This window comes from Lissotriton helveticus, chromosome 1_1, assembly GCF_964261635.1.
Source record: "Lissotriton helveticus chromosome 1_1, aLisHel1.1, whole genome shotgun sequence".
Taxonomy (NCBI): Eukaryota; Metazoa; Chordata; class Amphibia; order Caudata; family Salamandridae; genus Lissotriton; species Lissotriton helveticus.
The window spans coordinates 1381734565-1381753696 of record NC_136057.1 but is presented as its reverse complement, the minus strand read 5'-3'; the positions used below and the strand labels follow the sequence as shown (position 1 = coordinate 1381753696).

At 43.3% G+C, this 19132-nt stretch overlaps 1 long non-coding RNA gene across 3 annotated transcripts in view; it reads right to left on the bottom strand.

The window, feature by feature from the left end:
* Window positions 1–19132, bottom strand: part of LOC144825091 (uncharacterized) — a 1621997-nt gene that overhangs the window by 510799 nt on the left and 1092066 nt on the right. For all 3 annotated transcript variants that reach the window (XR_013609275.1, XR_013609265.1, XR_013609268.1), the window contains one exon: window positions 14002–14083. This is a non-coding gene — a long non-coding RNA (uncharacterized LOC144825091). The remainder of the gene's footprint in view (window positions 1–14001; window positions 14084–19132) is intronic.

Sequence of the window (19132 nt, the reverse complement as noted above, 5' to 3'; positions counted from 1 at the left end):
ACACTGCGCGTAATGTTTAGGGAGCACTCCTACAGTAAATGTACGGGGGTCACTTGGAGGGACTGTTCGAGGACGTTCTCGTTCCAAAAGGGGCTGTTCAAAGGGCTGTGCTGCTGGCAGTGTTCAATGAGCTCTCCCTCCTGCAGGGACTCGTAGGTCCCTTCTCTCCTGCAGGGATCATTCAGTGAGCGCTCCCCATCAGGCAGGGACTGTCTATCTCTTTTGTAAACACGGTAATTCCACTCCCTCCCCTTTGTGCCCCCTCCTCCAGCCGCCCTCCATCTGCTGCATTAATCCCCTTTAAGCTTTCTTAACCATGGAGCGGGAGCAGGGAGCCAATCCCAGCCTGCTGTGAGAAGGGCTTTGGCGCTCTGTTAAACTCCAGAGAGGTGGAAGCCAATCCAAACATGTCAGCTGTGCCCCCGAACCTCTTTTACAGAAACAGTTTTTTTCTCTCCAGAATTTCCGAGTCCACAATCGCCCACCTCTTCTCCTGAGGTCCACGCCTTTCAGCTGAGGGGAGCTGGGCTCCCCAGGCCTCACAGCGGCCAGCTCAAGTGAGACCAGTGCCAAAATGAGGAGCGATGCCAGGCACATCAGATGGGAAGTGGAGCTCACATCGCAGAAGACAAAGAGTTTTTCAGCTGGGAGGTGGACTTGGAACAGGCAGGTATCTCTGGCCTCTGAGCCCAACATAGACAGGCCACAAAAGAGGATTATCAGGGCACTTCTGTTTGCCAGGGACATGTGTTCGGGGCCAGAGTGTTGGGCTTTACAAGCCTCCCCGGGGAGTTGGAAGCCTGTGCCCAGCTGGCTGGGCCTCCGGCTCCGGCGGTCTCAGCCACTTGTACCCAGGAGAAAATTGCTCATGCATTTTTAGATCTCCCAAGGAAAAAGCCCTCCACGCCATGTTGTCGCTTCTCTGACAAGGCCTTGCCTTCCTGTTCCTCGTACTGCTCGACATGCACGCATTTAACTGACATGAAGAAACTGGGTGAACCCTAAAAAGAAATAGCTTAACCCCTTGCCTGCTGCCGTCGGCCAACGGTCGTCGCGTGCACTACCTTGGTAGTGCGGCGAACGTCCGTTGGCCGACGGTGCCCCACCCGTTTTTCGAACGTTCAGCACTGAAGCTGAACGTTCGATACAGCCAAGGTGTTAAAAAGGATATCTAGGAATCCTGTCAAAAAGGCGTGGCCTATACAACTGAGGGGCGTGGCCTTAAAGCATGCGAAAGTCCTGTGATTTCCCATCGTGTCATCCGACCAGTATTTTGGCGCCTCTTTATGAGCTTTCAGTTATTACATCGGGATATCACACAATAACAGACATGCACCTAAAATAAGCCAGACCTACTGGTTTTGCCAATGCTTGTTAGTAGTATCAGACAAATAAATAACAACAAAAAAATGGGTAAATAATTAGACTTGAAAATGTTTAACTTCTGAAAATATGATGCTGTGAATTAAATATGACTGAGGGCTGTGGGAAGGATCTTAAGAGTGATACAATCACTCCAGCTCGCCCCTTCAGGCTGCTTTTCTCTTTAGCCTCTGCGTTAGACACACCCTTTTTCTTACTGCCTCTTTCTAAAATGATCTATTTGCATATTTCACCCACTTGTTTCCTCTCCTGAACCCTCTTTTCACTCTCTCCTGCATGCACTTCTTCACATCTCCCTAACATCACTATCCTCCTACACAGACACACTACAATCTACCTACCCATTATCACTACATTTTATTTGGTTTTGCACTGTAAATAATTTGATAGCTATGTACCTCCTTCACATTTTTGCCTAGAATCACAATTACATTTGGCATTTGTTACCATTGCTCTGTGTGATCTGCAGAGAGGCCAAGGAATTGTTGAGCATGTATCCTGAACACTTTTAAACCTCAGTGACAGAATTATGAGAAACTTGAAGTGGGGTAGATTAGCGTGCGGGAAAAGTGGTGTGGGCTAGATTGTAGTGCGGTGGACTCTGGTACATTGGTGTGGAGTGGGATAGACTGAGGTGGAGCAGGGGTTATTAAAGTGGAGTGGAGTAGAATCAAGTGGAGTGGAACAGAATGAGGTAGATTGGGGATAGCAGTTTCGGATAGGTTAGGGTAGAGTGGAGTGGGGTATTGCGGAGTGGAGTATTTTGGAGTGGAGTGGTTTGGGGTGGATTGAAGTCGAGTATATTGGAGTGGAGTATATTGGAGTGGGGTAGATTTAAGTAGGGTGGATTTGGAATGAATTGGGGTAGGCTTGGGTGGAGTTAGGTAGATTAGGGTAGAGTGGAATGAGGTAGACTGAGGTAGAGAGGAGTGAATTGGGGCAGATTGGAGTGGAATGGGGTAGAATGGGGTGGATTTGAGTGGGATAGATTGGGGTGGAGTGATGTAGATTGCTGTAGAATAGAGTGGAGTGGAGTGTGGTATATTGGAGTGGAGTGGGGTAATTTGGGGTACTGTAGCTGTGGTTGTTAGGCTACAACTCTTGCACCTAAGTGCATATGAACATAGGGCCCTTAAAAGCGCTTTCGGTGGAATACATATGAGAATGAGGACTTACGCACAGGTTTTAAGGAGAAATGGAGTAGTTGTTGCGCTGCACAAAACTGAAGTGCTTTAAACAGACACATACTTTGTATGCGCAAAGATGAGGTGGAATACATATGAGACTGAGGACATAAGTTTTAAGAAATGGATTAACTGTAGCACAGTCCAAAATGGAGGCACTTTAAAAATCCACATTCTTTGTATTTGAAAAGGCACAGATGAGTCCAAAATGTTTATGTTGCTTAGTGGCAGCCTGGCCTGAAGCATGTGACTGGACTGCTTGTCTGGAAAAGGCTATGGGAGACTGGTTCCAAACTAGTGTACACTTTAAAAAGACACATACTTTGTATGCGCAAAAAAAAGCACAGCTTCAAAAACATGTAGTCACACGGACTGCTTTAATATTCCGCGCCATTTGTTTGGTGTTATAAAAGGAAACGTGGAAATGTAAAACAATGTCACAAACTGCTTTAATAGTCCATGCCATTTGTGTGGTGCTGTAAAAGGAAGCACCGAATTCCAAAACAATTTAAGACAACAAAGAATAACTCTGTAGAATAGCAGTTAAAAGCAACGCAAAAGTGTAGCATGGAAGTGAAAATGATGGACAGATTTTTTTTTTAAGTACCCTGAATCACAGCACGACAGTGGAAGGACAACAGCAGGACACTAATCAAATGAAATCAATTAGTACTTGGTCCTTGCTCAGGAAAAATAAAAGGAAGTGACGTGAGGCATATGGTGGCCAATTAGGAGGTAGCTAAAAAATAATTAGAATTAAGCCCACAAATGGAAAGTAATGGGCGGGCCCCAAGTCTTAGTGTACACAACAGCCCTCACAGCAACAGCGCACACACTCTGTTGGCTAGACCTAGAAAGACCTACCTCGCTGACAAGGTTGTCTCAACGGTTTGCACAGCCATTGTTCAGAAATCTATCAGTGTCCTTCCCCTGTAAAGTTAAGGACACAATATAGGCCTGGTAGGTACCTATTTCAATGTCAGGTTTCAACTACTGCTGAGACGCGTACCCAGAGGGACCAGCCACATGTAAAGCCCTGCCCACTTGCCAGCACGGCCCCTCAGTGCCTTATGCAGCTAGTCGGCCAGTTGGATGCTCGTTCCAGCTCTAGAGTTTTGATGCAGAGGGGATGTGTGAAAACCAAGGGTTGGAGACCCCGAATTGATGACCACACACTGAACATATTCCTTGATCACAAGAAAGGAATGTTGGGAGAAGTTTGTATGTGCGACCAGGCACTGTTGGTAAAGGGCCCGTCGGTACCGTCTGCGTATGTTACAGTCATGCTTGTATGGAGCCTGGTAAGATCCTGCACTTACTGTACTCCCTTAAGGAAACTTGCATTTTGGTGCTGATGTGTCTCTTGAACTCACATGAGTCACTCCTGCAGCAGTTGACAGCTCTCTGTTGAGCCCCACTTGGTCTACTGCAGTTCAGGTGAAATCAGAAAGGATATTGTCTTAATATGTTTTATCCAGTTGCCTACATCTGCTTAAGTTGTGCAGATAATGGCAGATCCATGAACATGATGGATAAGAAGCCTCTTATCAGTCTGGAAGTGGTAGCATTTGCTGAGACATGAACAATGTCTCCCAGGAGATCCATCACTCCCCAGATCACTATGGCTGCTATTTTACTTTTTTACAGTCCAAAACGCCCTACCAAGAAACTATCTTCCTCTCGAGACCCAGGTGTGTCATGTGGTAACACGAGCATAAAATAGAGAAAAACGGATAGATAGCAAATCTAGACTACTGAAGGGCCAGGGTAGGGAACTAAGCAGAAGATGGTCAAAACTGTACACAAATCCACACTAAATCTTCAAGAGCCTCATGACCAACAGACTTGACTTTTTTAGCTTGTCAATTAGTTATAGTCCTGCAAAGAAACAACAAACAGGAAAACTGCACTCAGAGGAGAATTGTTTTTCTTGAAGTGTAGAAAGCAGGTCAAAGAGGAAACACAAATATTAAATTCAGAGCAGATTTCAACAACGAAGGAATACCTAGGGTAAATAAATCAACATATCAATAATATATGTTGTTAAAATGTCTATGAGACTTTAAGAAAGACAAGGAGGTGAGCAGGAGCCATAGCATTCACATACTGCTAGCTAACTCTGGACATCAGGGTCTAATCTACACTGGCATCCTCCGGCAGACCCACCCAGAACCTGCTTGCCCAATATCGCTATCCTAGCATCCTCCTTGTATTAAATTTGACATCTATGTATGCAGAAATTGGGAGGGAGTGGAAGGTAAAACACGAGATAGGGTAGGTTCTTTCAGATGAGGTGACAGTAATGAGATAGATAAAAGTAGGTAGAACCCCAGTATATATTTCATGTTTTAGTCGGATCTCATCCGGAATGAAGAGAGGGAATTAATAATAAAGAACTGTCCCTTCAGATGCTTTTGCTTGGGTGGGTGTGCATGTATTTGTTTTTGTTTCTTTTACTTTGCTTTAGCAGCCATGTTTGCTTGGGCCAAGGGGCCTGATGTGAAGAGTGGAAACTTTGACTTGAGCACCACTTCCCCTTGTACTCTCCTGGCAGGGTGACGATGTTGCCACCGAGACTAAGACAAAAGAAAAAGGTCACTATTTGGTTGACAAATTAGTGGCCACAAGAGGAATGTTCTGAAAGGGGAGGTCACTGCCCATGGAAGAGGGTGCCTAGGTGGACCCTGATTGTCAGCTGCCCAATCAACATTCCATCTTGTCCAGATGGAAGGGCCCACATCAGAGTTCCCTGGCTGGTTTTCGAGTGCCAGATCCAACGTGTAGATTTCGAAACAAGGTATGTAGGGAACCAGAACTCGGACATGACTCTTGCACTGAACACAACTACATCCACTTGGAAGGGAACGGCCCTCAAGCCCATCAACTCCAAACATGCCATTGACAAAAATGCATCATCAGGGAAAGTGTTTTGCAGGAGGCCAAGTTTGTGCTGGTGGTTACAACCATTAGTCACCAGCATTGATTTTTAGGTGCCGGAAATTATTTAACACCATCCAGTTTGGGCGCAGAACTAGAGGGAGAAAGGCAGAAAAGACAAAATAAAGAAGGTGAATATATAGACAAAGAGTGAAAGCAGGGTTAACTTGCATGATGTGATAACGGTGCAGGAAGTGTATGGTGGTGGGGGAAGAGGAAACAGGTGGAATCAAGAGAAGACAGGCTTGGTATTCTGTAACCCTGAAATTCAGCAGCGCTAGCTGCCGGCTTCTGATTAAAATGTTGGACTTATACACCTACGCTTTAAACAATTAAGTACTGATGGAGCATAGGAGGGGCAGGTACCACAAGTAAAGTGCAGAGGTCGCTAAAGGAGGGGCTCTATCCTCTCTAACTTTTGAAGTCTTAATAGAGTATTTTCAGTCAACCACATTGCCAAACCTAGGGAAAGCTGACATATCTGTAACATGTTTCCTGCAAGAAAAAACATGAAGGCGTTGATTAAAACTCAGAATTGTAAAAGGAACACAGGCAAGTAATGGATAGTGTCCTGTAATATTTCTACTGACTCAATAAGAAGTTCCTGTCACCCTCTGCATCAAGGTTTAAGCAGTTAGGCAGTTCTAGGGCATCCTCCATTGGTATAACCCATTCTAACTATTCCTGTCTAGGCTTGGAACAACCCATCTAAAGTTAAGGGGGGTCCAATCACTAATGCACAATTCAGTATCTTCCTTTCCCTAGACTCTCAACAAGAAGAAAGGTAAAAATGACCCACACAAGTCTAATTTGGAGATTTCTCAGCAAAACCAAGTGTAGCTGACGGATTTACAGGAAAACAGTGTAGGGCAGGAGGGTACAACCTCGATCCATGAGAGCCAGATCAATGCCTTATATTTAGGATATCCACCTAGATGCTAACATACAACAAAGGTGAATGGAACTCATTCATACAGTGGTTATCCTGAAACATTGACCTTTTTAAAGGACACTTAAAGTGCGGGAGATCCCTAACTAAATCTCAACATGCACCACATCGACCTTTTTAATCAATATCTCGAATCCAGACCTATTAAACTTGTTCCTGGCTGTACGAGTATGTTTTAACTCACTTTCCCTTCAACGTATGACTCCTGTATCACTATTCACTACTGCACTAACCAGGGTACACCTCCGGGTGGAGGAAGAACGAGAACTAACCCCATGATGATGCTGCCACGTTATTAAGATTTGGGCGGAGAATCAAGATATACCGCCAGTTCCATCCTCTGTACGTGAATGAGGGTTTTTTATTGGTACACTGAACTAAAAATTGTAAACCCTGGTCATGCAGGACAAGTGATCCATTCCCCACTTGTTTTTGTTGATATAGACTGAGGAAGCTGATTATTTGTTTTTATCCTGAAAATATGGCATGGATCCGGCCCTCCTTGACCAAAATTGGACAACTTAAGTGTACAGGCGTTATTAGCATAAGGAAGGGGACAGTCATCCATCATGGTTTCAGATTGACTTATTATAGATGGCCCAATATAGGAACCTGTTTTATTAGCCCACTGCATTGGCAGAGAAATTAGGGAGAGGGTGGCTTGAGAGGAATGCCTGCTGCACATCTTCTGGAGTCCATTTCCAGAATTGCCAGAACATATTCACACAAGCCAATTGGAGGACAACTATATGGAGAAATCTAGGTGTACAGTCCTGGATGCCAATGGTAATGGCAGCATCATTGCTCTTATGAAGGGTCTCAGACTTTTGGCCATCACCATCTCCATTTACTAAACTCTTCCCAGAGGTCAACTGTAATCACAGAATCTAGTGCATTCAAACCATGATACTAGGACTGTGAAGATCTCCGAACAATCGGGAAACCTATGAAAGGCAGAAGTAGATAGAATACATCATGGGACAAGGGCGCAAGTTTGATGATTTCTCTGCAATACTTGGTCCAGCTGTGCACTCTTTACTTATCAGGAGCAGTGTGCAGTTTGGAAACCAGAGCTCAAACATTATGACAAACAGAAAATATGCCAGGAGATTGAGAAAGTCTGAATCAACACAAAATGGAGCACCGTGAAGGTGTGTGTTTGGAAGAAAATAAGTTACTTACCTGTAGCTGCAGCTGTCCAGTATTGGTATCTTTCATAGATTCGTTCTATAAATCATACATAAAAAAAAAAACATTTCTTGTTCGCTATTGGAAGTTGGTAGCATTTGGCAGCTCATTCCCTAAAGGTTTGAAAACCACCAAAAAACCACCTAGTGGGGAATCCACTAGTTGTGGGACTTCGCTCTATCATCACCTGATGTGAATGGGTCGTTCTCTGGAAGCATGGCTATATTTGACACTGGGATCTTTCTTGGAGTTGCAGGATCATTGGAGGATGCTGACATATCGGACACGATGTGACCTTGCAGGCTAGGGAAAGTGTTTGTAGTAATCCTGTAACATGCACTATAGGTCTAGTACTAGGGCTACATGGACCTGACTCATGCTCTGGAGAGCGGAGCAAAGTGGTGAAATTGCTCCACATATTGCCTCTCTATATATTGCTAACTGTTGTAGACATGTTCACATTAGTCTGTTTAATTCTTGACATTAAGTTATTCTGGAGTATGTGTCTTTTGTTCTTATTGACCACTACGGTGCTCTCATCATTTGTACTGTCATCGAGATCGTCGTCGATGAGGCGGAGGTAGACAACTAGTTTGACATCAAAAACGTTTGTTGTCGACGAGGCCTTTGTCATTGACAAGGCCGTCGTAGACAATGCTGTCATAGACGAGGCTGTCATAGATGATGCAGTCGTGGACAAGGCAGTCGTAGACAAGGTCATCATAGACGTGGTTATCGTAGACAAGGTTATCGTAGTGAGGTTACTGTAGAAAAGGCCATTGTCGTAGACGATTGTCGTAGATGCGGCAGTCGTAGACACTGTCGTAGACCACTGTCGTAGAAGAGGCTGTCACAAACAACCATTGTAGAGGAGTTTGTCGTAGACGACCGTCATAGATGAGGCCATCCTAGACAAACGATGTAGATGAGTTGGTTTAAGCCTTCGTAGATGAGGCCATTCATAGATGAGGCCATTCATAGATGAGGCCTTTCGTAGATGAGGCCATTCGAAGATGAGGCTGTTCGTAGATGAAATCATTCATAGCTTAGGCCAGGATAGGTGAGACAGTAATAGTCGACATGGTTGTGGTCATCGACATTGTCACCATAATTGTTGTTAACGATGATTTTGACTGTAGTTTTGCCATAGACGCCTCACTGTCAAGTTATGAGGATTTCCCTGATATAGTCTCAGGGCTGAAGAGGGAGTTGTAGGGTCAGCCCTTGAGGTATTTTTTTCAAATTTCTCTCTCTGTGAGAAGTGCCTTATAAAGACTCATGGTAAGTCTTTTTTATGGCTTATCTGGGTGCCTTCTGGCGACCCTGGGCGTGCACTTTCCTTTTAACCTCTCCTGTGAGGTGAAGAAATCCTCACTGTCCTCACTGGAAATGACAGATGTAAGTTTCTGTAGTCCCAATAATAGCCTCATCTCTCTGAACGTGACAGTTTTGAAGAAAAAGTAAGACATATTTTGTAGTCTTTACCTTGTTCTCTGCTACTCTGACATATTAGTGCCAGGATCAGAGTAATTAATCATGAAATATAATCTTGATGATCCAAAAAGACGTAATATCAGAACAAACTGAGCTGAGGTCATGGAGACTACCTCCACAAGACATGCAGTAGAAAATCTGAGGGACTCAGTCTCTGATGGGCGTGTTCTAGCATGATTGGTTATAGTTCAAGTTTGGTCTTTTTTTTTAAAAGGACACAGATAGGCTATTAAATGGCTTTCATTGCCATTATAGCCAATGACTTTGATACTTACTGCTTTACTATGGTACCATTGGACTCCTACTTCGACAACGGAGAATGATTCAAGCATTTGGATCTATGAAAAATTCAATGCTCGCCAACCTGTTCGTTTTTTCCAACCTGCCTTTTGCAATATCTGTGAGTAGGTGGCAACTCATACTTTTTAGGAGGCAGGGGAGTTGTGATCTGTTTCTGTGGAGTTACAAACAACCCGATGGTCCCAGGAACTAAAAATACTATATTGAATTACATATAAATGATTTTATAACTAGATCTTAGCGGAGGAGAGTAAAGAGATACAATATTTGGTGTGCTTTCAGAAATGAAATTTAAAAAAAAATTACAATCAGATTTTTCAAAGAATATACATAAATTGCTCAATAGATGTGAAAACATTTGTAAAGTGGTACTGCTCATGTGCAGAGTGCTTTTAGAAAAAAGACAGAAAGCAGAATCATAAAAGTATATAAAAAAGTATTATGTTTTTCTTCAGGATTGAAAAATGGCTCAAGCAGTTCACAAAGAGAGAGCCAATAAGAACCTGCTTGTATACTGTATTTTTAAATATAAATTGTAGTCCATAGCAAAGGTTGACGGTCCAGGGATTTAGACACGTCACTAAAAGGAATAGGGATAAACAATCGAGGCCAGAGAGAATGTTGATGTTTCCACCTGACTAACACCTAATAATAGTTTACAGGCATGTGGGTCTTCATCAGGACAGATATAAAAACAAAGATCAAAAAGGCAACCCGGGATAGTGTGAACGTAAGGCTTAGAACTATAATGTAGGCTATCAGGTCCAAGTTGCACCCTGTGCTGGGAAAATGTAAAGATCAAGCCAAAGATTCTAATATTGTCAGGAAAGGAATGTTCTTCATGCAGCACCAGGCAGAGCCTAGACAGGTCATGGTCACATTGAGCTTGAGTCTTAAGAGAAATATTGGATCCGAGTAGGATACTTGTATTTAAATGATGGCGCAACTAATCCAAAAGTACAGACCTGCGGCAAGAGTGAATCCCTATGGGTCTCCTCCTGTCCTTAGTTGCAACAGCCCGACGTTCATCTGGATGTCAAGACTCAGTCTGCCGCTGCATGAACAAAATGCAAACAGATTCTTATTGGCTCTTTGCAACATGCTTGAGCCATTTTTCAATCCTGAAGGAAAAAATAATACTTATTTAGAAACTTTTATGACTCCTCCTTCTGTCTTTTTTCTAAAAGCACTACCACTTTGCAAATTTTTCCACGTCTATTGACCAACCATACTATAATTTATGTATATATGTTCTTTGAAAACTTATATAGTAAAAAATAAAATGTATTTCATTTCTCAAAGCAAACTGAATGTTGTATCTCTTTACTCTCCTCCGCTAAGATCTAGTAATGGGATCACTTATACGTAATTCAATATCGTATTTTTAGTCACTAGGACCATCCTGTTGTTTGTACCGATTAATACTCAGGTCGTGTTGACTTAGCTTGGCTAACCTCATTATTCTGTAATGGCTGCTTCTGTGAAGATCAGGTGTATGTACCCTTTGAGAATTGAGCCCTAGGTCTCAATTTAAGACTAACAAAGAATGCCGAACTGCCAAATATGTTTGCTTTGTCCACAGCTGTGAACTAATTAGGCTTATTAAATCACATGTTACAAGCTCTGGAGGCTGATGAGTGATATAAAAGATGTTTATCAAATGAGATGAATTAGACACAATTTCCTTTCGACCCAGGATCTGCAACTAGCTTTAATAATTCTACATTTCTGTCCATGTACTTCAATGTGTTTGAAAGGGTATTGGCTAAAGGTTCCAATCAGTAGATAGTCTGCATTCTAATAAGACCTGGCAAGTCAGCAGACCTTTATAAACTTCTAAAAGCCTAGCCCCTTATTTGCTAGAAATTTCATCATAGGGTTTCTGTTAAACAGCATCCTGTTGATATGATGGTCATATTATCTGCTGTGAGTGGTTGTTGGGTGGGAGAAAGTTCCTCCAAGTGGTGCTGGAGTGTGTTCACCACTGCTTGAGTTCATTATATCAATCTGTAGTTGTTTACCCCTGCCTCAACAGGCACAACAATCATCATATGTGCTGGAGGTATTTTGTGACACAGGATGTGATCCTGAACAGGGCTCTCTTGTCTGAATGGGGAAGTAAAACCATGGCCCACCCAAATGCAATTTTCCAAGGGCATAAGGAGTTACTCCGCTCCTGGGAAACGTTAATGAAGCCCCCCCCCCACACACTCACCGCAATATGCTTTGTCTAGATTAGGAAGATTTACTCAGTTCTTAATACAGGCAACACTGACAAACACTTGTGGAATTTACCATAAATAACTAGAGCTTTTCAGTTTATCAGAGAAGCAAAATCATGGTCCATTCATTCGCTCTGTTCATAGTAAATGTGCACCTAAGGTCCACCCAGATGTGATTTATCTAGAAAGTGAAGAATTGCTCAGATCCTAATAAAGCATATGTGAGGCTGCCTAGATGTGAATATCAATGAACACAGAGTTACTTGCTTTCCTAGTGGTGTTTGCACAGTCCATACAGATATAGGTTGCATAGAACGCTCATGCAGAAAGATAATCACATCCCAACGGGCTATTTGGAAGGTGCTTTATGAATGGTATAGCAACGAACATAGAGTTGCTAAATTGATACATGTATAAATGTGAGGAAAGTGTGATTTATCAGTCCAATTTTTGGGGAGTTTAATTTCTCATTTATATATGTGTTTTAACAGTACAGTTTTCACATTTTACATTTTAATGTATTTTATTTTATTTATTGAGTGTTATATAGCACAAACATGACCCGTTTGGGTATCAGGGTGCTGTACAAAACAGAGGCAAACAGATAAGCATATACAAGGGACCCTTTCGGGAATTAGAGAGCTGTACATCAGGCAAAGTATATAGGTAGGAGTATACAAATGCGGGAGAACAGCAAAAGTGAGAATAGGGACAGACGTAGGGTGCCGTACATAAAGTCTTGATTCAGAATGGTCATTAAAAAATATGTAGAGTGTCATCATAGAAAATAAAGAAGGGTATGTAATGTGGCCCGATAGTTTTGAAGGTGGGTCTGGGAAATTTTGCATCTTCATTGAGGAAGGAATCTGATCATTAGTAGTTGTTTTACTCTTTGCTTGAATAGGGCAGTTGAGGGGTTGGATCTGGTCTCAGGAGGAAGTGAGTTCAAAATTATGTGAGCAATTGCGGAGGAGGAGCACTTGTAGGTTTTCTTTTCATTTTTAATTTGTAGAGCTTCAGTAGAAAGGAGCAGTGCTTCTTAAAGTTCTATTCTCGCATGATAACTAAGTCTGGGCGGTGAACTCCTCTCCGCTCACGGAATTTGTGAAGTTTTTCGCACTCCGCGTTATTCAGAGCTCACAGAGGTTCAAAGAACTCCGCTTCGCTTAGCGTAGCGGAGTTATTTTTCTTTGCTTGCGTTTGTCAACATCAAGTTGGCAAGCGCAAGTGAGGAAAATCCACTTCCCAGCAAGATTTTTCCTCCTTCTTGATCGTCACCAACAAGTTGACGAGTGTGGAAAATCAACCTCCCGGTGAGATTTCTGAACGCGGGTGGTCAGATTTCTCATTGTGAGTGGTCGCGTATGCTTGAGACCGCTCGTGTTGGGAAACTATCCGTTAGCATTGAGAAAGCTGCCGCTTGAGTAAAAATCTACTCGAGCAGCAGACAGGAAGCAGCGCCCACTTGCGCTTTGCATGGTGCCATTCGTGATGATTGCATTGTGCAAACAAGCACACGGCATGGAACATCACCGCAAACGGCATTTATCTAACGCACTCCACTGCTCGCTGAGCTCCGCGTGGTTCGACAGAGTTTTTTTGCACACTAATGATAGCACTTATGCTTTTTCGGTTTTGACAGACACCCATATGTATTGTATTGTACTGTACTGTATTATAGTATTTTTATAGTGCTCATTACACCTATGTGACACACTGAAGAGCTTATCCATGCAGGTAGCATGCTACACCATTTAGGTGTGCTGTTGGAATATGGTGCTTGCTTTGGGTTTAACTGGGAAGCATTTCCATGTCATGCGCGATAATCACTGAGGTGTGGTTATCGTGCTATGGGATGCAGCGCTTAGCTGTGTGGAGGGTGAGGGCGTGCAAGTGATAAATACATATTTTTATAATCTGTCCCATACTGATATCTCTGATTATCTCTTTAGGTCACTTTATTGTGTAGGTAGTTTATCTTTTATGTTCTCAATCCAATTTACTATTTTTGCTGTGGCACAAGATGGTCCACTCTGTGACCTTAGAATCCATGAAAGGTAACAGGTATCAATAGAGAGTGAGAGGGATCAGAGATCTGCTTGGATACACTAAATTACAGTCCTCCCTTATATGATTGCCTTTATGAGATATCAAATGAAGAGATTTGCCAAGACGGATACCACTATATGTGGTGTGTTGAAACAGAACCTCCAAAGAACAATAGACATGGTGGCCGAGACAAGTAAGGTATCAGGCAGGAACTATTTTATATAAAGTCTGTTTTTATCTTTTAGCAATTATGTGATGATGGCTGTATATAAAGAGGATTGTAATAGAAACGTACCTTTTGATATGTTGTTCCTTGATATTGTTCTAATGATATTCTAGCCAATCGATTGTTGAAATTCGATATTCCCAGCATACACCTACAAATATGTCAGATAAATAGTGAGAATGAAGCAGAGGAATATTATATGAATATGTCTGATAATGTGGTTGTGTTTTCAACATAAAAATTTGAAATATTTGTATAGATAGAACAACTTTTAAAATTCGAAACTTAGAGGGTAATATACAGTAACAAAAGTACTATTTGTTCATAAAAAATGTACAGGGAGACTTGACTCGTGGTGGTCTTAAACTAAAAAGTGTAAAAAGTACTTCTAATTGAGGGTGAATGGTCTCAATAACTGAAGAGAAAAATGACATTGATATATTTTCATAATGCTTGTGGACAGCTTAGGATATGTTCTCCCTGTGCAGCTGTCACAACTACAATCAACTGATTTATGAACTGCCCCCATATCATGATAGTGACTTTCACAGAGTCCTGATTGATTTTTTTTCAGTCAGCTGCATTAGCATCCTGGGACAACAAAGACCAAACGTATGATTGTAAAAATTACACTACTAGTCCAAGCATGACTTTCGTGTTGGCTGAAAAAAAAAAGGGACTGCCTGGCGTAACTCTAATGAATTGTAAGAAAAGGAAGAGTTAAGGTTACACTCAAGAGCTGGTGGTGTAGACGTCCACAGTCAGAACAGGACTGGCCGTAGTGGACACTAGGCATTTCCCGGGTGGGCTGCCAGGGTGGGGTCTGGTTATAGACCCGGGGTGGGGGGGGGGTGGGGGGCGTTTTTGTTACCGAGGGCCAGTTTTGTAGCATAGATATCGGCCCCCTGCAACAAAAGCGGCATTAAGCTTTCCCCACACCTACCCCGCCCGGGCCGGCCGAGCTCTTTGCCAGGGCCAGTTTTGGTTCCCAGTCCAGCCCTGTCCACAGTACAGTTCTAAAAGATGAATAAATGAATTTGCACAACTACATTCAGAAATGGTAGATGAGGTTTGAACAAGCAAAAACAGCAAGTTATCCCATATCAGTGGTACCATAATCATTTGTTTATTTATTTATACAGCGCCATCATTCATCCATAGGATATCACGGCACTAAGGAGAGCACATCCCAAGTGAGGGAGGGGTTCTGGAAGACTATCTCTAGGTTGTTAGACCGCTCCCAGGAAACAAATCTGTTTTTAAATTTTTTCCTGAATGCCATGTAGTCATCAGTAAGCCGAAGTCCTAATGGAAGTTCATTCCAGTGGGTCACTGCTAGTTGTGAAAAGTAACGACCCCCTGCCCTGGTCTTCTTGATGCATTTAGTTTTTGCCCGTCCCTGGTGGCGCGACCTCAAATTCTGTGTGGGTGCATAGAATTCAACTCTGTCTTGACGAATTCTGGGGTCAAGATGGTGTAAGACTGTGCGCATGGCTTAGCAGTTTAAATTTGGTCCTTTGACGTACAAGGAGCAAACAGAGTGTCCTCATGCATTCTGCACAGGTATTAAAGCACACAAGACTTTGCATTCTTGCAGCTGAGGATATGAGTTCTTAATTTTGCAATTTGGTGCTATTGCGAATTTATGAATCATTTTATTTTATTAGAAATCTACTAAAATTCTATTTTTTCCAACAAAAGTCTTAAGCAAAATGTCTATTTTGTGCTTTTTTCTAGTAAAATAATTTACAACTTTTCTAATATGTTTTCACTCTTGGCTGAAATAAACCTACACAAAAGTATATTTGCTGAGTTTCTTTCTACTGCAAAACCATTGCTTTTTCTCCTACACAAAATGTGCACAGTTTTCCTCAACATTCACAGAATATGCAGAAGCAAAGACCCTTAGTGGGCACTTTATTTTACCAGTGCAAACCTAGGACTGCAAATGCCAGAATGCAAAGCAATTGGTGTTAAAAGCCAGATCTTACTGGACAACTTTTAACTGGAATTTGGCACCTTGAGAGCTCTGAGCAAGTCACAGTTTATCTTGTGAGTTTGTGAGTGAGTAAAGGAAATAATCTTAAATAGCCCAATACAACAAACTTGACCCAGTCCAGGCACTGTCAGTGGAAGAGGTTGTGGGCCATTAAAAGAAGCGCTTACAGTTTCTTTCAGGTGGCAAGTAATTTATACCGTTCAAAATTATTTTATTAGGGTTATTTATATTGCACATAGGCCCGGATTAGAGAAGCGCCTGACGTTGTAATCAGAAAGTTGTAATTGCATTTATGTAGTGCTTGCTACCCCTGATGCGGTGTTGAAGAACTGTGTGGAGATTAGCGTGCTACTCCAAAACTCATAGTGGTTAGCCCATGGGGTTACTGGTTATTGGAATTAATCTTGTGCTCTCAATGAAACCACTTGATGCATTTACTACAGTATATTTGCGATACATTAATTAGCTAGTTGTGATCATTAATGGGGGTTTAAAAGAAAGATAGATTAAGGCAGACAGGATTTACGGTAGTCTATAAACTTAGGAGGTAGGTGGAAGAGAAGGACAGATCATTAAATAAAGGAGTGAAAAATGTAAAGTTTAAGTCAAAGTCAATTTTTCATGAGGGTTCTAGAAATATGGGTGTGGGAGGTTTCTGTAGAAAAATTAGGGTGAACGATCACGCTCTTGCAAGGGTTCAGCCTTTGGGAGTGGATGATATAGTGCAGCACATTACAAAGTCTGATTTCACGACTGGAGAACCGATGAGTTGCCGCGTTCTATCAAGGTGTGGAGTAGATTTTTGTCTGCAAAGTGGAAAGCTCTCCCTGATTTGTCACTGGTGATATGAGGGATTGGTGAGGGAGTACATGAGAGTGAGCGATAGAGACCTATTTGGTTGGTGATGTTGTAGAGAGAGGGTCTCCTATTCCTGCAAATCTGCGCTTGATTAGTCAGGGGATGCGCCAGCCCTGCTAAGCCCCCGCGGTAGGCACCTTAGTTCACGGCATCATGATCATTGTTTTCCATCTTAGGCTTTAATTTGACAGCCTAATGCGTTTTAAGCCTTGTATTCTTCGTTTGCTTCCACTGATCTAATTAGACTAACAAACTAGATAAAAATGATTTGTAGGTTAAAAGCAAAGGACAGGGTGTCTGTGATGACGTAGTGTGAGTTGGCCACTGAGAATTGTCTCAACCCTTCAGGCCTCCTCTGGCTCGAGTCGGGGGTACATGCAGGTACACGGCGTCCCCCCACTCTTTTCACAGGGTGAACGCCATCCCCCCTGCCAAGACGTTGGGCCCCACAGAAATATGCTGAACTTGACCCAGTGTCATTTCCAGACACCAGGACACATTCAGCAGCACCTGCACGTTGCCTCCTTTCCATTTCCAGCAGCAACATGCAGGCAGAGAGGGAGCCTTTTTTCACTTCCAGCTGGCCGAAGTTAAGGGGCCATCCGGCTCCCTTTGTTTGTATTTGCTGACTGCGTGCCGCCTGGAACCTTATATTTAAATGTAAATGCCATAGAGGGAAACAAAGGCACACAGCTTGCCTTCTCTTTCTTCACAGGTACTTAAGAGAGGCTTTGCCTTTGTTCTGTCCCTGTATGTAAATGCAGACACTGTAAGACTGTCAGATGGGTTAGTCTGTCTCAGTATTTGCACAAATAATTTAAATAGCACTAATTTATTTCTTTTATAGCGCTACGCCGTGACGTCATGCATGCATTTGTATATTGACTTACTTGGTCAGCCCCCCCCACACAAACTTCTTTTTATAGGACTTGTGCCCTGGGCCTCCAGCTCTTGCTCCAAGACCTGTGATAGGCATGTTTGTGAGGCTGCAGCCCTCCGTGAAATCCGCTGCTGTGTCTGTCCAGTCATTTTGCTTTACGCCACTGGGGGTGCCACGTGCCCTCGTGATTTTGGAGAGCGCGCACGTCTGAGTGCCGACCTCTCTCTGCTGAGAGGGCTGAGTTCACGAGAGTGTCTGCATTTAATCACCGTCTCTTGTGTACAGAGCTTGGGGGCTGAGAGGAGGGCTGGAGACAGCGTGAGCGATAGAGGGGTGTTATGAGGGAGACGGTTGCGCTCACGTCGCAGTGTCTGCCTCCATACAATCGCAGCATAGTCTTCCCGATGCATTCATCCCCCTGCACGGAACAAACAGCCATCTCATTCCCCTGGGCCCCCACCGGAAGTCAGCAGCGCCCCCTCCCGCACTTTTTGGTCCCGTCGGCGCATGAGACGGCCCCTCGCCCGGCCACCGTGGGCCCTGAACGGCCCTCTTTATCTCTCGCGCGCCTTTCCTTCTCCATTCTGAGTACTGACGTCCTCTTCTTCTCTTTCCCTCCACAGATCACGCCGACCGCTGCAGAGGCTTGGAGACAACAAGAGAAGCCCAAGAGGAGAAGCCTGCCCAACTGGAAGCACACATTTAGAACAAGAACAGCATAAGCTAACGGATACAGTGCGACGACAACACAAACTCAAATGCGGACTTTAGCAGCGGCAGCCACTCGCAGCTGTGCTTCGTCGTCAAAGGCAAACATTAATTGGTGTGCTTAAACGACTAGTCAAAGCTGCACTTCAAAACGAGCAGAAAGGCGCAGATGTGCTTCGACAGCAGCATAACAAGACAGGTACTCTTCGACTACAACGAAAGCTGACATCAGCCCTTCAGCGGCAGAAGAAACGTAAAGGTGTTCTTCGATATTGGCAGAAACCCCAAGGTTTGGTTCCGATGACTATAAAAACTCAGCCGTGTGCTTTGGGTGTTGCAGAGACTTACGGGCACGCTCCCGCAACTGCAGAAGCTCACATCAATGCTTTGAAGGTGGCAAAAACTCCCCGGAGCGCTTCAACGACAGCAGAAACTCGAACGTGCAATTAAAATGACAGCAGAATTTCACGTGTGGTTCGATAGCGGCATAATCTGAAAGGTGCTCATCGACAACAGCAGAATCTAACATCAGGACCACGGCCAGAGCTTAAACTCGCAGGTGTGCCACCTACAGCAGAAAATACCAGGTGTATTTCAATAACAGTGGAAACTCACAGTTGTGGTTCAACAACAAAACAAACGCATAGTTTTCTGTGAGAATCCGTCAACGGGCTTCCAAGGCACTTTTGGGGGATTAGAAACCATTCAAATTCCACCAGTGTTGTATTTATTTTTATTTTCTGCAGCAGACAGCC